This window comes from Pelodiscus sinensis, chromosome 2 (genome assembly GCF_049634645.1).
Source record: "Pelodiscus sinensis isolate JC-2024 chromosome 2, ASM4963464v1, whole genome shotgun sequence".
NCBI classification, from domain to species: domain Eukaryota; kingdom Metazoa; phylum Chordata; order Testudines; family Trionychidae; genus Pelodiscus; species Pelodiscus sinensis.
Genome location: NC_134712.1, coordinates 196,540,413 through 196,553,675, shown reverse-complemented (window position 1 = coordinate 196,553,675; position 13,263 = coordinate 196,540,413). Strand labels below are relative to the sequence as shown.

The 13,263-nt window shown below is 37.9% G+C and overlaps 1 long non-coding RNA gene across 1 annotated transcript; it reads left to right on the top strand.

The window, feature by feature from the left end:
* Positions 1-61: 61 nt before the first annotated feature.
* LOC112543909 (uncharacterized) lies at positions 62-3,496 on the top strand. The gene is made up of 2 exons (XR_003087204.2): positions 62-2,067; positions 2,611-3,496. It is a non-coding gene; the product is annotated as an uncharacterized LOC112543909 (long non-coding RNA).
* The last annotated feature ends 9,767 nt before the right edge of the window (positions 3,497-13,263 follow it).

The window sequence follows — 13,263 nt, the reverse complement described above, 5'->3', positions numbered from 1 at the left end:
GTCGGTATTTGTGTGTGTGTGTGTGTGTGTGCGTGTGCAGAAGATAGTCGCCCTGTAGGGCTTTGCTGAGAAGAATGTGCCAGGGTCAAGTCTGTACTGATTTTCATGGTGAATAGATTACATGCTCGCATTCATGTTCACTTCCGAAGCGCTTCGTGTCTTCCTTCCCTTTTTTACATATTAACCTCAAATACCCTGTCCGGTTTCCTCCAAGTTTTGCTAGAGGTATTTACAATATTTTCTTCGCGTCATTCAGGTTCCCTTTTTGCCTGTTCGCCAAGAAGTTGCTTTATTTGCAATGTTAGACATTCCTTTAAATTCCGGACCACTGCGTAAAAAGCGTTTGCTGATCTCTTTGCCTAACCAGTGCTGCTAACTACCTAGGAAACCAATGGATGCTGGGCTAACCCGGTTTCACAAATATTCTATGTTTAATTGCCAGAAGCCCAGTTAACATTACTGTAGATCCGATTAATCCCTAGAAACAAGCTCTCAGCGCCCAGATGCTTTTCTTTTTTGCTTCAGACAGTCGCTGGAGGTTACTAGACCTATTTAAAAGCCCAGTGAAGCTTTTACTAGTGTTGCATGAAAGGGATGATGCGGAAAGCGGATTGTAGGGCAGAGAATAAAAAGTATTTCTGTGCCAACGAAAATGCACATCCCATCTGATGATCATTGCCAAAGAAAACAGAGAAATAAGCCAGCACCTTTCGAGGCATAAGCAACCTTAAGCTGGAGGGGGAAAAAAACAACACCTTTTCTCTATTCAGCTGCTCGATATCAGAAAAGAAATATTTAGATTTTGGCTCAATTTCATCAAAACAATCAAGACAGAATTACTGTGACTGTTGTGAAGTTGGTGTCCGTCAGTAAGAAATTTGAGATTTTTTCACTATCTCTGTTCCTGTGGCGCTCAGTGAAAAGTGGAAGGAAAACTAAAAATGTTAAGGGAATAACATTTTGAATGTTTCCACGTCCCCAACGCAGTGGAAATATTTATATAGCAGGGAAAAGTTCTATTGTAAATTTTGGAGATCTTCGGTATTTAAATGTCAACATCGATTTGTTTATTTATTGCTTCGCTTATCGTAACTGACTCAATAACAAATCTAATCATGTTGTGCACTGACAAAATATTCTCATTATGTATTTTCCCTAAATTATAGTGAACTATTGCATTTGAATCCAAGCTGTAAATATCAACATTATCAAGTAATTACTTTGTAGTGGAGTAAACTAATTTATTAGCATTAATGTTTATATGCCTTTTTTATTTTACAAGGGTTAAGAATCACAAATCAAATGCTCTGGACACATCCCTTTAATGAACTCTTTATTTTGGTATGCTGCAAGAACTTTTTTATGCTCCCTCTGTGTTTGTGAGCTGAACTTGAAATTATTAATTAATCTTCAAGCTTGACATATTTGCCAGAAAGTGGATGGAAGTAAGAGATATGCATGTCATCAAAGTGCTACCTGAAGACTCCATTGTCGTTTGGGGACTGTAAAAAAAATGTCTTTAAGCACCAGAAGGACTCCGCAGTATCTATGCTAGGACTTCTTCCTTAATTCTACACTTTTGTCTTTATTTAGGTTTCCTTATAAGCCTTCTTACAAAAGGGGGAAAGGGGTCTCTTTTGCTAGCTGAGCACTGTTCACAACCCTCCTACTCCCCTTTCAATTCTTGATATTAAAATCTATTTTCCCCTTCCAGACAAAAGGCATGTATAAAGGATTTCAGCGACTTTGAGATAACAAAGGCGCCACCATTGCAGAGGTTCGCCCCGCCTCTGTGTGATGGCAAACAAATTCTTGCACTTGTATTAGGGCTTTTAAGGCTATAATTGAACACGGCGCGTCTAGGAGAACCGAAAACAGTTCTAGACTGACCTGCGGTTTTATAGCACTTTTGGCAGTCAACTTCAGCTTGTGTCAGAACAGACATGACAGAGCTGACCAACGGATAATCGGGAGACACCACCTACTTGGAATCGCGGCAGTCCCCTTAATTAAATACATCTCAAACCTGGGGGATAGAACAGGCTGCAGTTCTGAGGGGGGAAAAAGGTTTGTATGTGGCTATTTCCTGCTCCTATTTACATCCCCTTTCTGTCGTGCACTTAAAGACTCTGCCTTTCTGTTTTCATGGATGCCTATCTGAAACAAAGGGAAATCACGGGATGAAGGCGAGAAGGCAATTAATCATGCAAATCCAGTCGTCATTAGTATTAAAAGACCCTGCCCAAGCTACGCAGGATATGTAGGTTTAGTTGTGCTGCTTTGCTGTGTATTTTCCCAGGCACTTATCCCGTTAGAACGCACCGTAAGGCAGGAGAAAACAAAATGCAGCCTGACAAATGATTACATCTGTAGAACAATTAGAAACGATTATTGAAAAGATTTAAGGGTTGCAGCTCGCGTAAGAAGAAGCAGACACTCAAGCAGAGTTAGTTCTCTGCTTTATTTGCTGCTAAGTGAAACAGACAGAATGTGAGCGTAAAGCCCCGGAATGCCTGGGTAATTGCAGTTAGACTGCTGTTATGTTGCTGCTTTAAACCCAGTTATAATGTTTATTATTTTGTCTAATTCTGAATTGCTCTTTTAATGCAGTACTTGGGACTATCCGCGTTTAGGAAGCAAATAAATCCGCGCATTGCCGCTGCTAACCTCAGTGAGAAGCGCATACACAAAAGAAGGCGTTGCATTTTGAGAAGCAAAATGAATTCATTCCTCCCTCACAAGTGTCTCGTCCGGCTTAGAAAGGGCAACGTGTATGTTCGTGTTACATGCCTTGCAACTGCACGGCAGGACATTCTAGATACATTTTACAATGGACGCAAATATCTACTAGGTGAACAGACTTTATGAGCGCATTGGCCCATGTCTATCTACACAAAGCGACGGGGAATTAATCCATACTTTGGAAGGACATAAACAAACCTAGGATTTCACGTCTAGAGTTTGTATATATCTGGTGTGCAGAAAGAATTTCTTTTTAAAAGGTCTCAAAAAGGTCAAGTTCTAGAATGTGTAAAATGTTGACACTTTGTATTATATTTTCTGGGGTTTTCATAAAAACAAATGGCACTATAATTTATCTTAAATATCGGGTTGGGTGCCTGTATTTCACAGTATAAATGTACACTAAGTAGAATTTATGCGTAAAACGAATTAACTAAAATATTACACCTTTATTCATTTTCTAAAATGTCCGCCTTTTGATTGAATGTTTATATTTCCACAATTATGCACAAATTAATTATTAGAACTTATAGCTATTGCACGCTTTACTTCATATATGTATATGTAAATATGCAATTATTATCTTAGGGCAATATGAGGAAATATGCAATATAATTTAGCTAAGGAAAACCTCATAACTTCTTCCTTTCTAATGAAAATGTCTCTAAGGGTGCAAAACCAGGCAAAATTTATCTCAAATGTAATTGTTTAAGTTTCCTGCCAATCGTTTGGATTAAACGTTATTTAAGATTTATTGATTCTCTAATCAACTGTTTTTCTCTTTTCCTTTTGGGCCACTGTACTGAAGTATGCGGTAATAATCCAAATATAGTTTGTCACCTAAACACATTTCTTTAACATTTTTAAGGAAAATAATCGTAGCAATATTTTGATAATAGATTTCAAACACTAATAATTCTGCTATTACAGCTAGTAGGGACAAAAAAGCAAGATACATTTCCAAGATTTTGATATGGAATAGTCCACTTTATTGCTGAAAACCAGGCGCTACCATCATTGTAGTCATACTATAGAGGTTCAGATTTATATATAGAAAGCAAGCAAATGTAAATGCAGAATTCAGTCACCGTTAAATTGTAGTCTTGTTTGGTATATTTAACGGCATTAAATTAATTATGACGAATAAGTTTTTTAAACAATTTTACTTACAAGGTCGAATATTGTACATTATTTTATTAGCATTGAACATTTTGTTCTTTAAAGCTATAGCATGAAAAAGTGATTTTCCTTTACAGTGGTTTATTTTAGTACTTAAATAAGATCTATGAAGAGATTAATTCAGCTACATGGATTTCAGCGTTTATCATGAATATCTCATATCACTTAAATGCTCGATATTGAGTAGCTATTACTGAAAGCAAAGCAACATTCCGATAATTGTAACAAATATGAACAGGGAGGTGTGTCTGTTTTTTTAACAAGGAATTTATTCTGCTTAATAGACTAGTCCCATACAAATGTTATTTTTCTGTTCTTTTTAACCAAAATATTAGATCTTTTTATAAGACCCTATAAGCACTTTTCAAAATGCTGAGTAATTTCTCTCAATATTTTGTTTCCGAAAACGTGTTTTTCTGGAAAATGTGGAGACCCAGAGTATATATTTGCCGGCAATGTCATAGTATGTTTGTGTACCATCTGTAAAAGAATCGAGACAGGGTCAAAAGTAAGGCGGATATAAGGAGGTATTATATTGGACGTCTAGGTGTTTCTAAAATTATGTGTCGATGGTACCATAAATATCTTCCCTTCTCGACCTGACTTCACAGCTATATTTTCCCAATACATTAAAACATATAGTAACTAATGTATTTCCATATATCCACGTCCAGGTGCCAGAGACTTCTGACAAATGTGGGGTGCAGGAGTGGGTATCTAGACCACTTGCTCGAAGTGTATGCGAAAGCAAAATTCTTCGCTTGAAATCCTTTGATATAGAAAGCCTTTTGACCGAGTTGCACCCATATTCATATCCACAGATGACTAGGAGACTTCACGTCACCTGTAGTAAATAGGCCCCCATCACATTTCATGCAGATGTATTTAATGTAGAATTAATCAGCTTGGTTTAGTGACTATCTCCAAGATTTATTTCAAGAAACCATGGTCAAAACAATAAGACTATACATCTATCCTTTTGTAAATTGCACAGACTCGTAAACTCCTAATGCCACGTCCGCAAAGGCTTGACCCACAACTATATTTGCTTACAACATGCATGGTGTCTGGGGTCTCGGATGCTGGTTATCTAAACAACAGAAACGACACCGCCGGAACATTCCAATGCCTACATATATTTAGAAGTATTGCCACAGGTGATGCCTTGAACTTGACCTTAGGTATGTTAATCCATGAAATACAAGCTGGGGTGGGGGAGAGGCAGGAGAATATGTGTATTGCCTCCTACAGAAGGTTATTTTGTTGTATTGGGATTCAGGGATAAAACAACGGAGTTCAGTTCTTCTGGCATACATAATCTGTTCTCAATATTTCGATTTTTAAAGACATATGCAATCACATGTAGCCATGACGAGACAAAGTCTTCATTTTGGTTATTCTCGGGGACTGAGACCCGCAGTTTGCTGTACACCTTTTAAAAAGTCGGTGACTTGGATTCTCAATTAAATGTGCTTCTAGAATACTCAATGGTTTTGCTAATGCATGCTGAATGTTAATGGCGATATAGTAAACGTGTTTTTTTTTAAATATTTTGCCCACTCATCATCAAGAATTACCAGAATTTACAGTGCCATACTGCTCGCTGTACAGGAGAGCCCTACTCAAGAATTGTGAAACACACCGAATTAAAGACATTTCTGCATCAAGGATTGTTTCCAGGGGCGGATACAGGAAGTATCATCACACTAAGTCTGTCAAACCAACGACTTCGAATATTACCATATTGTGATGGACTATAAGACATGCATAATAACAAAGGTTACCTGCACTTATGTATCTTTTAAAATCATATATTTGTATAACACACGTTTAAAAGAAGCTGTGGTTTGCAAAATGCAATAGCTTCGCCACACACGTTTTATGTTTTTCTGTAAGGTCCTCTTCCTTTTTGTGTATTTTATCTAACCGAATAAAATACAAAAGTACTTATCCAAATATTTTCAGCCCAAATCCGAATACGATTTTCTTGAATATTCTGGATTCACCATGCTCACTGTATTGTCAATTTGCCTTTCCTGGCTCATGTTTAACAACAATTCAAACATCGGTATAGATGTAAATAGAACTATTTTGTGGATGTATCAACTCAACAATACATTCTATAGCACAACATGTCTGTAAACTTTTCAAACTAAACAAGAAGATCTCTAGTCATTCCCTTACCCATACTTGCTCCCTTCTTTCCATATGCTATTTTTATTTTGGTAAAGCTGTTTATATTTAGACATATGTCGACCATTAGCTACGGCTCAAAGCAACCCAAGCCTTCTTTGTATTAAGACCTATTCCTTTTTATGTCTATCCAGCGGCACCCCGAACGTGAACAGACTGGCTGAAAATACTGTGCTTTTCGATTATTTCTAACCCAGGCGGCTTAGCGCGGCGGATTTCTGATATACCAAACCAATCAAGCCACGCTTGGGGAGTCTGAATCAAGGTGATTAAAATTAACTTCGCATTCATTTCAATTCGCCAGCTACGGGATCCTGTGGAAATTTATTTCCGGACCTTCCACATTCGGCCAATCCAGACAGGCTAAATAACCGCCTTAAGGAAGCTATAAGGAAATTTGCCCAGTGATGGACTTTATTCTTGTAGGGGGCTCCCCCCCCCTTAATTCTGTGGCAAGCTTAAACCGTTACAAAAAGAAGTAAATGAACAACAAACTCGCTCGGAAAGAAACTCAACCGATTCCTTTTTCCATTGCAATTGAGAAAACGCTAGAGAAACAGACAAATCCAAATCCAATAGACTGGCCCCTTCATCAAATGCGCCTTCTAATCTTGGATCAGACTCTAAAACCCTTTGTTGTTTCCACCTAGCTCCGCAGCATCGTTTGGCAAGGTGGAGCCTGGCCCACAAGCGACCATCACAATTAATGCTTTTTGAAAGGACTTGACCCTAACTCAATCCCCCACACTTCTGAAGACAAATCTGTACTTCTGGCTGTACCGTGGAGAGAGCTAGATTGGAGGGGAGCAGGATGCGGAGAGGGCAGAACGCTGAGAAACCGCCGCAAAGGCCTTCCCAATGACATTGCTGTACGAAGCACCGGCCCGCCACGGGTTTTAATCCAACCTCAGTAACAGGGAGAGGGAAAACACTGAGCAAGCTCGAGTAAATAACGTTCCGACTTACCCCAGCGTCCGAGATCTTCGTGCCTTTTCCAAGCATCAAAGAGTAGAGACCAACAATTAGAATCCCGCGCCTCGCTTGAGGAAACTCCAGACACCAAGTCAGCAGTGTTTGTTTGTTTGTTTGTTTTCCCCTAGACCTACAATATACCTGGTCCACAAACTATTTCTTCTGGCAGTCTCCACGGTTTTAATCTCACTCAGACCCTCTTAGGTTCATAAACTTTCTCATAGACCTCAAAACAGCCTATTTGGAAAACGCGCCGACATAACATTCTATTTCTTTTCTCAGCCCTGCTTAAAATGTCCTGCTGAAATGATAATACAACAGGGTGATTGCAATAGACCAAGTGCGGTATAATTCCATCGATTCCTGTCGAACTAGAGGAAAAGTCCAAGAGTTTTAGATCAGTGGACACCCTGACATTCCTCCCCAATACACCGTGGGTCACGGAACAGTAATGACCGTGGATTGTGCGTTGTAGGACTTGACCTTTACTACGTAGAGGAGGGCGCTTTCTTTCACGCTGCAGAGGGAGTGGGGGAAGGGAAGATGCTCTCTTTGGGGATCTTTAATCAGAAATCAGATCTAGGCGCTGCAAAGAGCACTGCATCTCAGCACGCTGGATTTTCACTGCGGCGTTTTCGCAGAGCATTAATGGATATTTGCATTCCATAGCTGCAATTAATGAGTCAAATCCATACATCGGAGGCAATCAGCAAGGAGAAAAGGACGCCACCAAGAAAACAAGCAACAATAGACTAAAACACTCAAGCCAAACCTACACTTTCCGGGAACTGTTCTGTCAGATAATAATTGTAATGTCAGCAAAACCGGCCTCAAGTGCAAAGAATCAGCAAGGTCCGTAGTATAATGTTGGGAAAGAGAATGACTATCCTTCGTAGTTTTCAACGCTTTAACCACCAGAAAATTAACAAGGACACCTCATCAAATCTTCATTACAATATTTTAAGCAAATTTACATGTTATGAATGGCTACGAACTGTCTTTGTATAGAATCTTTATATTAAATCCTGTTTTGATTTCATTACTAAAGCTACCTACCTGTGTATTATCTTTAACACACAGCAACATTTTGTAAACTTAAATTTGTGGTATGTGGCCTAAATACGTAACGTTTGTTCAGACATAAAAATTAAAGTCACTTGCTTCGAAGCATAGCCTAATTTTATATCCCAATAATTACAACTTTAAGCACAGCGACTGTTTTCTTTCAAAATGATTTCGTAGAAATCCAGTAATTTTAAACGGAAATAGTTTTAAGAAAGAGGAAAAAGATGTAGTTTTGCCATTAAACTAATTCCTTTTAGGAAATATGCTGCTGTCAAGTTTTATTTCCCATTGCAAACCACCTTTGTTAATGCCAGAAGTTAAAGGCGGAGATAGATTAAATACCATCTTATTCTCTTGCCGTGGAAAAAATACAAAACATTTGTTTTACTCTTCCGTCCTCATCAAATATCATAAAACATTTCCAGTGTATGGGAATTCTAAATCCAAAGTTCTAAGCACGTCAGGCATTAGAAGATTATAAATCAACATATTCAGACACTTGGAATTAAGGGTTATGCTGCCGAATCCTGCAGGAATTACAAAGTATAGGCTTCGCTAATCTTTTTATCTTTAATTATGTTTTGCATTTTTCATTGAGACAGAAATATTATCTTGGCATTACTGTTTCCATAAATGCTCAAATATATATGGCATTAGCTTACCTTCATCGTTATTTTTCTATATACAGCATCTTCCAGAGGCCTGGGAACGAAATTAAAAATATCTAGGTGTCTTTTATTTGTTTTGAGTTAAAAATTAAAATAATAATGAGAACTCTTCCAGAATATTTTCGTTTATTTTTAAATATATGCAAATAAAATGCTGAATATGTATAACACTATAAAACATTATAGACACAGTAACTCTAACCACTCCCCCCTCCATTTTAATATGTCCCTAACAATGTTGGGAATATAAATAATGTTTTTCTCAGACCCATGCGTACGAGAGTACTTTGTGGAATAATGTATCGCGTTTGTTAATTATTTTCGTTGGTGATATATTTACCCATAAAACACGTATTATGGACATATTTTAGAACATTGCGTCAGATTGGTTAGACGGGAATATGTAATACAACAGCAATTTGTACTTGAAAATGTGTATGCCAACAGTTTGCGGAAGGTAAATTAAAATAATAAATAACATACATGCACATACATATATGTATATATGTGTGTGTTTATGTATGTAAAAGGAAGATAGATAGATAGATAGATAGATAGATAGATAGATAGATAGATAGATAGATAGATAGATAAAAAAAAAGCAAACGACCATATGTTCTACAGTTAAAAAGAAGAAAATGTAATTCTCGAAGTATCTTAAAATCATGCCATTAACCGATACCTCTTCATGTTTGGGGTCAGATTATTCCATAAATAAGTAAGTGACAGCCAATTTTCCTCTTCCTACATTTCATAGCGCGGTCCATTTTAAAGACTTCTTCAATTAATAAATCAAGTTGCACCGCTCATTCTTAATGTGTTATTAAATAATTTGGTGCATCGACGAGTAAAACAATCAGCCACCGATTATGTTAAATGCCTATATGAAGCCAGTTATTGGCTCAATTTTGCAAACCTCAACGCAAGTGAATAATTTTGCTCGAGTGAATAATCGCAGCAAGATCAACAGAACTCACATGACTAATATAATTAACGTAATTTAACTTCCCGCTGTATGGTTTGTATAGTCGGGGGCCTAAATCAGGAGGTGGATTGCTGGAAAACTGAAGGACAGTAACGTGCCTTAAAAAAAGAAGCGCGTTCTGTATTGCTAAACGTTCTTTCTGTGATAACAATTGAAGGCCCCATCCTTCGATTTTTTGCTGTTGGTGCATTCCCATTAACGCAACAGGATTACACAAGAACTAGACCCTGCTTTGAATTATTGTCATATGTCCGCACCTTGGTCCTAATCCCGCTTCTGCTGAAGTCAACGGGATTCTTCTATATAGTTAAACGGGAGCCGGAGAGCGACCTTTATTTGTCAGGAAAGAGGGCCTTATCCCATTTCCTTTGAAGGCAGTGGGAACTTGCCATGAATTTCAATGAGAGCAGGGTCGGGTCCAAAATGTTATGGGAAGCATCACAATTGCAATTGCACACTTTTTACACTATTGACTATGTAAACTGTGAAAATATGTAGAATATAACTCCAGTAAAATCGAGTTGCAGCGCAGGAATTCTTAGTAGATTTAGCTGGTAGGCAATCAGTCTGAATAAAATCTTCATTCATTTGTTGTAATAAAGAGTTACTAGACATTATTTTAAAGTGATATTATTAAACCTGTTCACATTTTTAAACGCAACGAGCAGGCTCGTGGCACCTTGGAGACTAACCAAAATATATATCACGAGTTTTCGTGGGCAAAGCCCACTTCATCAGATGAGCTGAGTGGAGAAAAAAACTTTTTAAAAGATTAAACACATTTTTAAACGATTACACTTGGGTAATTTGTAACTGCAATTGCTTTTGGAAGAGTTTGCTAAACTATATATATTAATATAATATGGTTAGGTGCAAATTATATGCAACTTAAATTGCGCAATACACATATAAATTATACGCAATTTGGAGTATGTTGTGTATATAAATAAATAGAAATACACATACAGAGTACGTGCAAATGTAAAGAGGTGTGCCTGTACTTGTGTTTCTTCAGTCAAACTAACAATTATAACGAAACGGAGAAAATGTGCAGACACGTTTTGCGTCTATGCCAATATATATATTCTGGATTCGACAAATTGAGTGTCTAAGCTAACATTTCTGATAACTGAAAATATGTATGAAAGCAATAAAAAAACACAAACGGCTAACTATATGTAGTGAATAATGAGCGCATCTGAGTATATATACATATAGTTTACTATATAGCTAGTTACAGACATATAGTTACCTTTCCTCTACTACATTCATATATGTTTTCAGTAAGCAAAAGTGTTAGTTACGACACTGAATATGTCGAATTCAGAATTGTAACTAATTCTAGTGTACAGTACAGTGGGCGCTTTTACATTTCCTTTTACTGCAGCTTTGAATGCTACAAAAACAAATTAAAGAGTATGACTCAACTCAGCCTTACGGTGAGATTCTGCTCTCAGCTACCTCCAGTGCAAATTTGGAGAGCTTCTGTGAAAGCAAGTGGGCTTACTGAAGAAATACTTCAGTGGAACGGAGCAGAAGTGGGCCTGCAGTCAGATGTTCCCCTGCAGAATGCAATGATGTACCGGTCTGAGCACCCTCTTGCTTAGCGCAAGCGTTCCACGGTTAATTAGGAAAACGCATACAGTATCATCTGTTTGATGCGTCAGTAGATGTCTGTTCTCCGCTACCCCTGTACCCATCAACGGACACCCTCTCCTGCAGCTCTTAGGCAAAACTCACATGGCATCAGTGAGGCTGTCGAATATCCCCGGAAGAGCCCAATGCAACAAGATGTGCAACCCTCCAAGTTCAGTCGGGGTTGAGGGAAAGTCTCAGAAGATGCTTGGAACGTTGCACAGTTTGCGTCTGTGCTTCCGAACGAATGGGTCACAATCGCAGTGTAATTTGCAACTGTTCGACAGCCTCAGTCATTCCATCCGCACACACTCCAAACGAACCTCTTCGATACTTTGCAGGGGTAGGTTCTTCTTTTCGGCCCCGTGCTCCAGTCAGAACAGTTTCACTTATTTTCTTGTATACCTTTTTTCCCCCAAAATAGAGCCAATATAAGTCGTTGCATTTGAAATACTGTATGGTTTTATTTTCGATGATTTTCTTAGCCATCCAGTGAAATGTAGTTAAAATTTTTGGTATTTACTTTTTACTGAGTGAAATGTAAAAGTGACTGACATTCGAAGAGCTACAAATGGCGGTAATAAGTACTATCGCTGTTACTGGGTTGTTGCGTGATTTCGCCTTACATCATTTTTAAAAATATAAAAATTAATTTCCCTCACACACTGCATGAAACCTGCGGGCAAAGTCAAAATAAAATGCTGTAAGCTTTCTACACAGGCTTGAGTTCTTAGAAAGTCAGCTGGCATTCTGAAATATTAAAACGCATTATGTGAAATCTCGCAGACATAAGAAGTTCCTGGAAAACAGACATTTCTTCCCTGCATACTTATCCCAGGATTGCATTAAAGTCAGACTTGTAGATCTCAGCTCCAGAAAGGCCTCTATTTTGACCCATGAAGGGATAGATTCCTTTGAATTTCTGAACTTGTAATCCTAGAAGTCTATAGTTAGTATGGTATACGATACTTTTATTTGCCGTAAAAGTTTTCCAATAATTCTAATTAGGGTAGCAGACCACCTTAGAAGACAGGAAAAAAGTCATTGAAGACAATTTCTTCGCGTATCACAAGTCTTGTCAACTGTTAAAGACATTTACAAGATTAAAAGGCTGCTGTGCAGCTTTTTAACAGAAATTACGGTCTTCTAGACTGAGAATATCTGAAAACTGATTTTCCCGGTCGTTCAGTTTATAATATTGCTCGAAAATATAATTATGAAGTAAAATATCATATATCATTTTATATGTTTTACTTTCTATCTGACACATGTCCCATCCGGACAAAAAGAAGTAAGAATGGTAATACAAGGGCCAAGTGACCAGCCTTCCATTACAGCTCTCTAGCTACAAAGACGAATTGGAAACGCGAGGTGGCGCCCTTGATCTACTAATCCTAGAGACGACTATTCATGAGCTGTCAAAAGTCAAGGTCACAAATTGTCTTTTTTCGTCAAGGTCAAGGTTTAAGGCCTTCCTAGTCCTGTCACTTCAACAAATACCAAAACCTTCCCGCGTAGACATATCCAGCCCTAGCAATAAACCTTAAATACTGCAATCTCTGCATTTGCAGGTCTTCTAACAACTGTTTCTCATTTTCATTCGGGGCTCCGGCATTACACTGATATCATCCCCCCTCCTCCCAAAATACCTGACACTTTAACCTGACTGAAACATTTATAGTTTAGTCAAGAGTCCCATCCCCAGCTAAATAATTTACTGGGAAAATATTAACCATTTAGGTAATTGAAGAGAACGTTATTACAAGACAGATATATTATTTTCACGAAATGCACGTAAAATATGAAAAAAATAAAGAGCATTTC